Source organism: Ostrea edulis, chromosome 6 (genome assembly GCF_947568905.1).
Source record: "Ostrea edulis chromosome 6, xbOstEdul1.1, whole genome shotgun sequence".
NCBI lineage: Eukaryota > Metazoa > Mollusca > Bivalvia > Ostreida > Ostreidae > Ostrea > Ostrea edulis.
The window spans coordinates 74,484,489-74,495,928 of record NC_079169.1 but is presented as its reverse complement, the minus strand read 5'-3'; positions in this window follow the sequence as shown (position 1 = coordinate 74,495,928).

Sequence of the window (11,440 nt, the reverse complement as noted above, 5' to 3'; positions counted from 1 at the left end):
TGATTCTTGGGCTCTCTCTCAATCTTATAGAAATAAACGATACCTTGTCTTCAAATCTTCCATAATAATTGCTTGAATGCAGTACCTGCTAGGCATAAACTTACAACACCTTTACCCCGAGAGTGTTACAGAGAACTAGCTGTCGTATACTTCGTGTTTACAAACTATTGTGAAGTATTTCTGCTGTAATTAATTTTTTCCTTATCTAACAGCACCATATCATTTAAGACACGTCCTATGCCAAATGGCTTTTCTTCTTCAGTTTACTAACAATGGTATGTAGAGTACAATCTAACAGTTTATTGATATAGTCAGATACGTCAGAGGTACAGATGTAACATGATATGTAATACAGTGATAAGTTAGGGAAATTGACAAATGTACAATATCTTAATGGAATGTACACTAAGGAAGACGGACAGGGTCATACTGTATATATACACTATACAGGGTTATGTCCCTCCGTGCTTTCCCCCTCCTACAATTGAAAATGGTTTCACCCGTTTTGAATTCGCCCCGATACAGTTGTGTAAAATAGGGGTTAGAGAGTAAATGGTTTCTCCCAATCTTTAAATTCACCCACTCACAACGAGGGCGAAAGTGGCGAAAATAAAACAGACGCAAATATTTCACTGTGTACAATATAAAATATTCTGCATAAATATATACAAAGTTTCCTGTAATTTCACGTCTGAAATAGTCATTATTTCATAAAACTTTTTGAATGTCTGCTATTACAGTACTTACTACTCAGTACCGTATTCATTATTTATACAAATGTATATTGAAATCATAATCTGCGGTTTACAACCTGGCAAATTCGCGAAGAAGGATACCAGACGCAACTGGTAGATAAATGGTGGTTAGTTGTACGAAATTTCATAAAAAATATTCCTGAGATTAAAAAGGCATGTTGTGGTATTTTTGCATTTGAACATGCGTTATCACAGCCATTATTGGTATGGATTGTCCATATAATACTCTTATTAATGTCTCGCACCTGGAGGGATTTGGTGAAAGTGAATTAAGTGAATACGGTGTAATTTACCTTGACATAATTAATCTGTGCAGCACATAGACGAAATTATAATTGTCATCGCGCAATATTTTAACCAATCGATTTCTTTTTCGAAACATATATACTCTTCATATTCAAAATGTAGCAGTGTGTTTTAACTTGTATATATTATATGATACCGTATTTTAATAAACATGAATAGTGCATATGAATTAAAAGCGCATTTTATGATTTAAGTCAAATTCCCAGATCCACCCCTTTATCTACTTAGTGTAATAGGTGAGTGAAAAGGTTCACAGGTCTTGCTATTTCATTGGCTATAGAACTGAGTTTTATTCATTTAGAATCTAGAGAGTTTTTGGTCAGGTTGGTCGTGGCTTGGTTTTAAGCAGTTTTTGTATCTTTTTGCTGATTTGGCATTTTGGTTTTGACAAAGACATTATTAGACCTTCAAATCCAGACCTGACAGTAAGTACTAATTTTATTAACATTTATCTTCATAATATGTATATATAACTAATATCACTGTTTGAGAGAAGAGTGAAAGTTTAAATATTATGAAGAACAGTAAATATCAATTTAAAGTTATTTCCTCTCAGTATATGCTTATATTATATCTATAGTTATTATAGTGTATATAGTACTGTAATGATATATTTGTTATAAATAGATTAGAAGCATCCAGGCAGCATTTTGATGTTTGCATGCATTGGGCCTTGTCCCATAGATAGGTAATTATAAGATATTACCTTTTATTATATTTAAAACATGTAATTTCATAGTGTTACATTATTTGTAATGCAACTGTAAGTATTTGAGTAAAGTATATTTTACTATATTTGAATTAAGGGAGATAACTCTTAAGGTTGAAATGTACTCTATTGATTGTAAATTGCTGTGATATTCATTGTTACTATTTTGTCTTTTAGGGCCATTTATTTTTGTAATCAACATTATGTAATCATCGTCATCATCCTTATTCGTTTTACCGTACAATAAATGACTGCATTGTGAACCCTAAGCCAGGAGTTGGTTATTTATACATTTACAAACCACCACCCCTGCAACAATGGTGTACATTTCTATTGATAAGCATATAACATGTACATAAACAATTTCACTATATTTATCAAAGAGAAAGGAAAAGATGGATGTTTCATTGATTCAACAATACTGGTATTGTCTTTTATTATTATTTTTCTACCTCAACACGATTAAACAATGCCATGTTTATATAGGGGGTGAGGGGTGCCCTCTAGTAGTCAGTGGTATTGTTGACGTCGCCTTCGCTACGATGATGGAACGCGTTACTCAACTTTCGGGATGTACCGGAACGACCAATTATATTTGACGTTTACACACCATGGTCACGTGATAATAACCAATTTTAGGGCAAAGTTGTCATCGATACAAATTGTGTTTAGCTAGCAGACGGTCCGTAAAGAGCTATGCGCAGTCCCACGATGACGATCCGAGTTACTATTGGTGCTTAGTACCTGGGTGTAAATTAGATGGAGGGGGAAAAGGTACATTTAGACGCGTATCATTGGATGCAAGGCGGGAGGTTTTACCGATATCCTCAAGATATTCCCTAGATATATTTCCCTCACCAACTCCCATATTGTAATCAAATGCATTTTCCTATAAAATGGTTGTAGTAATTCCTTTCTTTCAAAGATAGCATTTAAATGCAGGAATTTGATAGCAATTGAAGAATTCCATGCTTGTTTACCTGTTTTTAAATATATAAATTTTTTTAAAACATACATAATATATATATATATATATATATATATATATATATATATATACATTCTGCAAAGAAACTTGTACAAAATGTTTATAACATGCAACCAAAGGTATATATATATATATGCTTTTTACTTGGTTGTTATTGTAATCCGGAAGTGACATGTCCTACAAATGACGTTCAACGTGCAATAAAAGTCGAGTGGATCCGTATCTCGAAAGTCCCGTAATGGTAACTTCAGTACATGATGCCGAGTTTGCCAGCAACATTATACCAACAACTCAACGTAGATAGAGAGCACTCAGATTGTAAGAATAAGCATGGACACACGTGTAAGTGAAATGTAAATTGCATGTATAAATATATAGACGTAAACCGCATAGTAAATGTCTAATAATGACATATTATAGGGGATTGTCGAGTTCTTCCGTACCGTGCGTATTTTGTGTTTTAGAATCTACCTAAGACGCATGATTTGGCGAATATATTTTTTTGTTGTTGCTTACTTCCGGTTTAGCTAACAATCAGATGATATCGTTCATTTATATTACTTAATGGTTTTGATGCCAAAATTAAGAGCCAGCGTTATTGGAGTGTGGTACAGCGTTATTGGAGTGTGGTACAGCGTTATTGGAGTGTGGTACAGCGTTATTGGAGTGTGGTACAGCGTTATTGGAGTGTGGTACAGCGTTATTGGAGTGTGGTACAGCGTTATTGGAGTGTGGTAGAGGAATGTAATACGGATTTACGAAAGAGGGGAAGAAGAAACGTAGCATCGTTTTTCAAAAAGATGAGGGGGCGGGGGGCAGTCGGAGAAGATATCTTCATGATATATTGTCTAAAATTGTCTAAATTGAAATTGAAATTACATATCAAGAGTTTAATTTTTGTTAAACTAAAGCCATGCTTCTACTATCACATTTTAAAACGATTAATTGATAAATAAAATGCACTTTGGTATAAAGGGTATATTAACAGCCGCAAATCGGATTATGTTCGAGGTTTAGTAAGGTCAAACAAATGTAGGATATGTATGGCCAACAGTTAAAATTAAATAATGAATAGATATAAATTGGTACAGATCTACAGGGATTTGTGAAGTACATTAATTACAATTATTGAGTTTTTAAGAATTGGATGATTTTATATAAATAGTGTATGCGCTAGAATACTGAAAATAGATGTATTAATTTTCTTGCAATGATTTTTTTTAATCTTATCATATTGATTGGACATGTTGACATGTAATATTTTGCATGCATAAGAGGCGATGTTCATTCTCTTCTTTGGATATGATGCTTCTTGTTTTAGTCAATTCACAATTTAAATTGTTTCATGCCAAATTGAAATCCTTGTACAGCATATATCGGTTCTTTACTATTAGCGTACTGGTATTACAAATAATCCCCTTATTTCCGGCATATACAACGTAGCAGATTTCTATCTTTTTATGAAACAGTATTTTAAAAACAACGCACAATGGTATAAGATGGGCTGAACTTCCTCTGACATCTCTGATTTTTCCATATTGATCGTAATTTCTTTCATATTTGATATATTCCAAACTCTGACTTTTCCTTCAATAAAATACCAGTTAGTTGCAATGGCCCGGTGGTTAGAGCGTTCGCCTCGTGACCGGGAGGTCGTGGGTTCGAGACAAGTGAGTTTCGTAGGTCTTTCGGATGAGACCTTAAAAACCGAGTTCGTTAAAATCATCTCACTGTTAAAGCTCTGAAAGTCATTCAAAGGTTTGAATTTGAGGCACTTTGCGTACAGTTGGTGACGTCTCAAAATGAGTGATAAATTTGCGAAAGGACGCAAAACAAACAAAACAAAATTCGTAAAATGTCATTGGTGTAATGAGGTGGCTTCTATTGTTCAACATTAAATAAAGCAGATAATGAAATCAGAGTGACACAATGGGTGGGATATCTAAAATGGTTCCCAGTAGGTCAGGTAACTAAAACTATGATGCAATTTTTTTTATCACTTTTGCTGATTTCCATAATTTTGAGAATTTCTTCGTAACTTTGATATTGTTCTCTAGAAATGAAAAAAGTCATTACTTTATTTTTTTGATAGAGGATACAAAGTGATATTTACATTTCCAACGTTTGCTACTTTACAGATTGCAAGTATAGCCATTTTCTCATTAGTCCGTTGTAGTTATGAACAATGCGCGTATGAATCTTGATAAATATAGTATGTCTATTCCAACGGCTGGGAATTCTGACAGAAATGAAAGCAGAATGTTAATATAAAAGATAAATTTCATTTTTGAAAATACATGATGGTATGAACTGCAGCGCTTCACGCCAGCATACTTTTTACGAAGTGTTATAGCGCTTCATGACGTATACCGACGTGAAGCGTCACAGTTCATACCCTCATGTATCTTATCTTTAAAAAATGAAATTTACTTCTTAAATATATTACGTCGCAGATTCCTCCAAATGATTTAAGTTTCTTAGACCGGATTTCAGTTTTAATTGATATAATCAGAGACGTGTTATATACGAGGGCTGTTCGATATGTAATGTGTATTGTACCACAGCACGATAACGCTTTGCACGATTCGTGGATGATGATACTCTTGAATAGCTCTATTAAATACCTTTCCAATGGTATAAACACGAGCCTTCAGTTCCACATAATTTTAAACTTATAGTCATTTCAACTGTTGTAAAAATGGTTGGGAAACGGGTTGAGAATATTGAAGGAATTAGAGCTTATATAAAAGTTCGCACAAAACTCCGTCATTCGGTAATGCAGATTTTTACTGAATTGGGGGAAGTTTATGAGTCTGATAAGGTATCCTATGAGACAGTTCGTAGGTGGAGAAAGAAATTTATGACTGGCACAGAGTCCGTCAAAGATGCAGCAAAATCTGGCCGACCTGTGACTGTAACTTGCAAGGCAAATGTCTCAAAAGTCAGGGAAATAATTGAAAGCGATGGCAGATACACGATTCGTGATATTGCCAAAGCTGTTGGCATATCGCTATCGCGGGTGCATTTCATTTTGAAGCGTATTTTGAAAGATTTCTGCCAGATGGATACCGCATATATTGACAGATGACCAAAACGGGTACGAGTACAAACCGCTAAGTAATTGCTCAAAATGTTTCCCAAATTCAATCAAAGACAATTTGCAAACACTATTACTGGTGACGAAACATGGGTTCACTATTTCGAACCAGTAAGAAAAATTGGAAACAATATATGGATAACTAAACACGGTAGATGGCCTGTAGTTGCTAAAAGAACCATAAGCACAAAGGAGGTTCTTTATTGCATATTCTTCTCACGTGATGATATAGCCGTAGAAATTCCGGTACCGAAGGGCAAAAGTGTTACAGGTCGGTATTACTGAGATGTTATAATAAAAAAGCTCAAGAATTATCATCATAAACGACGCCCTGTGTCAGGATTTAGGCATGTTCGTCTACTTCATGATAATGCTCCATCACATACATCTGAGCTTGTGAAGCAATTTTTGAAGTCGGAGAAGGTTACCGTCTTGCCACACCCACCATACTCTCCAGATCTAGCCCCAAGCGACTTTTTCTTTTTCCAAAACTTAAAAAGTTCTTATCTGGTCGTCATTACAAGTCCCAACAATCCCTTGAGCAGTCATCAGTCAGTGCTTCAAAGTCTACCTAAATCAACGTACCGTGACGCATTTTAGAAATGGATTCAGAGATTGAAATCGCGGAGAATACTTTGAGGTGATGTAATCTTCATTTCAGTGTTTGAGTCGAATGCTTTTGAGATATCGTACAACACACATTACATATCGAACAGCCCTCATATGTATCTGATATCATTGACCAATATGTTTTACATGAAAGGTGAAGATAACGAACAGTGATCAATCTCCTAAATCCTATAAGCAATACAAAATATATAGTTGGGCAAACACGGACCCCTGGACACAGCAAGTGGCTAGGAGGAGTAAGAATATGTGTGTGCAGTTGGTACATATCTTCTCATTTTTAGAATCCACTCTTAAGATTCATTCGAAAAATACCACATTGCTTTCTGTTATAAAATCGAAAAATGTTGTGCATAACAATGACTTTTCTAGGAATGTCATAAAGGGAGAATGTATCTTAAATTCATAGACAGTGATGTCGATAGTTGCATATCAGTAGTTTGGAATCAACCAAAGGAAAATGAAATCGATACAAAGAATAAGTGATAATCACAGATCGAAGCATTGATTTTGAAATAAATGATGTCCATACTTACATGTTGTGCACACGAGACATAAATGAATTGATTAATTATCCTTGGAAAATTAGTGAACTGCCATTCAATCAGGTCATCGTTTAACCTCACTCTCTCGTATCGCTATGATAGGCTAACTTAAAGAAAGACTGTGTTGAATGTTTGATCATTAATCCGATTCATAGGCCTAGGATTTAATAAAAATATGTAGTAATTGAGGGTCATAGAAAATATAATCTTCCATTCTTCTATCGGATTTTAGAGACGGGTGGAGTGCTTTATTTACATATCCCGTTAATCACCATAGAATAAACCTGTAGGAATTGATTATATAATCGGTGGATTTATTTAAGCCATGTTAGTTTAAAATAGAAACTATAAAGAAGTTTTTGTCTACAACATTATATTTATCTCTGTATAGTTCATTTTATCATAAAAAGTTATAGAAGCTCAAATGTGAGCGTAAAGGTTGGTAGATTAGTCTAGATATTTATACATTAAACATTTACAATGTGATAATCAACATATCCAAAACTTTGTTACATTTTCAGTAAAATTTTGTGATTTACCTATTAAATAAAGGCGGCATTTTCATTGATGTTAATTGTTCAGTATGAAGTCAATAAAAATGATATTTCAACGGTTAAAACAGAGAACACCGGGGCTCTATGAAGTCAGGTATGGATAAGATAAAATAAGCTTTATCTTAAGTCGGCATGTCCATACAACAAAGAAACATAAGCTCCAGGGAGCATTTAACATATTCACAAAGTGACAAGTAATTAATGAGAAACGGCAATCATAAGTGTACCATGTTTAAAAGTTTCATTTCAATATGAGAGTAAAGTCTATTCACATTAAATGAATCAGGGTATAAAAAAGATTTGAATAGAAAATTCCTAGATGTTTAAAAATATTATAAGTTAATATTATCAATTGATATTAAAATTTAAGGTAGAACAACTTTACACTTTGATGAAAATTGGAACGGGCCAACCCCCAACCCCCCCAAAATCAAAACAAAAACAAAAACAAAAACAACAACAAAAACGACCCACCCATCCCTGACAGATTGACTTCGTTGAACTAATGCATGGAAACATCACAAATGGCTATATTAGCTAAGAGTAAAGTCAATAAAAGAAATCTGGAAAGAAAAGGATTTGAATAGAAAAACTAGATATCTAAATTAACATTGTAAGTTTTTATCAATCAATATTAAAAATTGATAAGAACAATTTTACAAACAGTATTCATCGACAGGAGCTGCATTACAGCCCTCGCCAATGGATAGGAAGGATTTAAAATGATTAAAATTACTTGTGTCCCTAAAATTTTGTGGGGGGGGGGGGGGTGGGGGTGGGGGTGGGGCTATTCCACAGTACTGCTGCAGCATACCTGTAAGATTTCTTACCATACTGTGATGTTCTGACGAAAATTATATTTATTCTCTTTGATATTGACTAAACCATGTAGGCATGGTGGTGCAATGCCATTTATAATTCTAAAAGTTTCTAAAACCATAGTACGGATTCCTCTTACGTGTAATGATGATATTTTCGCTTTCTCTTCAAGTTCTTCATAACTACAAACATAATCTTCATACACAAATCTCAAAGCTCACTCTTGTAATTTTTCTATCTTACTAGTGTATATTCAGCCAAGCCGAATCTCAGCCGAGATTAAGCGCGGTTCAATATACTTATATCTAAAAGTTAAAGATAGTACTTCTATGAATTATATGCATTCGATTGATGTGATTGGTTGTATTTTGTTTAACGTCTCTTGAGAAAATTTTTCACTCATATGGAGACGTCACCAAGACCGGTGAAGGGCTTCAAATTTAGGCCTTTGCTCGGCGCTAACGACCATTGAGCAGTTATGCCTGTGTCACATTACTAGCGGGTACCGGGCGAGGTATAGGTATCGGGGGGGAACCTGTCAAGATCTAACACCGTAGGGACACATTTCCAAGTCTGCCGGGTGATTAGCTCTCCTCATATACCGCCCGCACCTCGGGCGGGACAAGGAAGGCAGCCGTATGTTTACCGGGCGGGGAGCGTATGGAATGATGGTGTTGGTGGCCGCCCGATATCCGTAAGGTTATCGGTAGGTAACCGGGAGGGGTACGTCCGGTACCCATACGGACTAGGTACCCCCGTGCGGTCACCGCTCGGATACCTGAGGGGTATCGGATGAAGCCCGGACGATGTCCGTTCTGAGAACATCCGGGTATCGTTCGGTGACCTTTGCCTTTTCATGCGTGTTAAGTGCAATTAAGGCAATTGCAAACTGGTGTATATATACCTATCGTCATCTTCATCATCTGCAACATCATCATCGACGCTGTTGCCATCAACATCGACATGGCCAATCCTCCGAGGCATCTGAGACTGCCGTTCCTACGTCTACAACTCGCTGAAGCACGTGAGCGTTATCTTACGATGGGGTTGACATCGCCAGGATTTAACTCCGCGCTAAAAGCTGCCGGTGGGGTATACGGGCCCTGAATGGCGTGTTCTCACCGCATGGTCCCCGGCCGGACACTTTTCAGATTTTGGCATTCTCAGGCCGCTCAGAACCCGCTACCTAGTCGGATACCTAATCGCAGTGCAATGTGACACAGGTATTAGGGTTCTTTAAGATGCCACACCTACTGTGACACGTGGCATCATGCAGATTTTAAGGTCATCTCCGAGGACCCGTGACATTCACACCTGATGCCGAGCGTTTGGCGATGGAACTGTCACTACCTGTTTTAACGAATGTGATTTCTTTCGTTTGAGGAACGAATTAGACAGAAATCAATTTCTACTTGGTAATTATAATGAATGGATTATTCCGGATATTTCAAGTTTTCAATTCGAATACCTGTATAGGTATGTTCAGTCATGCGGTTCAATAGAACCGGTTTTAATCGAGTAACGATGTAAAATCAGTTAGGACGACACGTAGAGCAGACAACACGTTTAAATTTTATACTAATACTAATTTGTATTTACATTTATGTAATCATAGTACGTTGTATTGTTACAACATTAAATGCTGCTGCGTGTCGTTCTAGTCCATTTAGTGTGTTATGTTGTTTTTATTACTGATCTTGTGTGACAGGGTGATATTTTTCTAAAGTAAATATATTATTTCATTATTTAGATTATGAAGATTAGTACATGACAAAAGTTGTCTTTACTTTTAATTTATTTTATGTACAACTTAATAGTATATGCAAATATCTCTAAAGTTATTTATAGATTATGAGATCATAATGGTCAGTAATAGCACCATGTAAATATTTATAGAATATAGAACTCTCCAATTTCATTGGTTGTCTAAGTTCCCTCTCTTTACTATTGTTCACATTTTGAATTGTCTTCTAAGAATATAGAAGTGTTTTCCAGAAGATTTTCCTAGTACAATTTGACTGTAAGTAAATATGACTTTCTCTTGAGTTTTTATGATCATATATAATTCAAAGTACATGTGCTTACTTTGAATTAATACATTTGCTGAATAGTTAGATTTTATGCATTTTCTATGATGGTAATTGAGTAAGAGTGATCATATGCATTTCTACATTATCTTTAAGTTATCAATTACAACTAAAGAGTAAAATGTATATCAGTATGAATGTATATTAAAACTATAAATCATGATTGAATCAAATGTAGTAGTTTAAATATGTTATGTGTGAATGTCAGAGTGTTCGAGTAGTATTCAGCTATTTTTACTTTTTATGATTTCCTTGTGTGAATAAGTAATGTAACATTAGTTTCACACAAGTATTTGATATTTCATTATTTCTATATAGATTTATTACCAGCATATAGAATATTTTGGACCTGACCAGAAATTTGGCTCTGTGTCACACATAGGTATGACATCGCATTTTTTTGTATATTCTTTGCATTATGATAAGTTCTGAATATTCTTATCAAGTTTATTAATAGTCTATGATTAATTAAGTGCAATAGTCGAGTAAGATAAATCTATTTATTATTTATACCATATAGTAATCAATAGTCAAATATATCCTTATAAGCACTATTAAGGGGAATAACTCTTGGTTGTAAACTGTGCTGAGCAAATGAGTTCTCTTTGTTGATATTTTTATACTATGTTTTAATTCATGATATATATTATATGTGATATTCATGTTATATATTTCAGAGTTAATTAGAAAAGAATACAAACTCTGATAGAACCCTACCATTGGTGTTGAGTTGTTTATATACCTAGACAATCCACACTATTACACTTGTATCAGAAATGAATGAGTTTTAAAGGAGAACTGAAGTCTTTCGCGGCCGGAATTCGAACCCCGGCCTTCCGCATGCGGGGCGAACGCTTTAACCTCTCGGTTCGATTGATGTGTGTAACATAAACAAATAAAGGGAAAATACCACCAATGCATTAAAACTTTTTTTTGGCGATTCACATTTATAC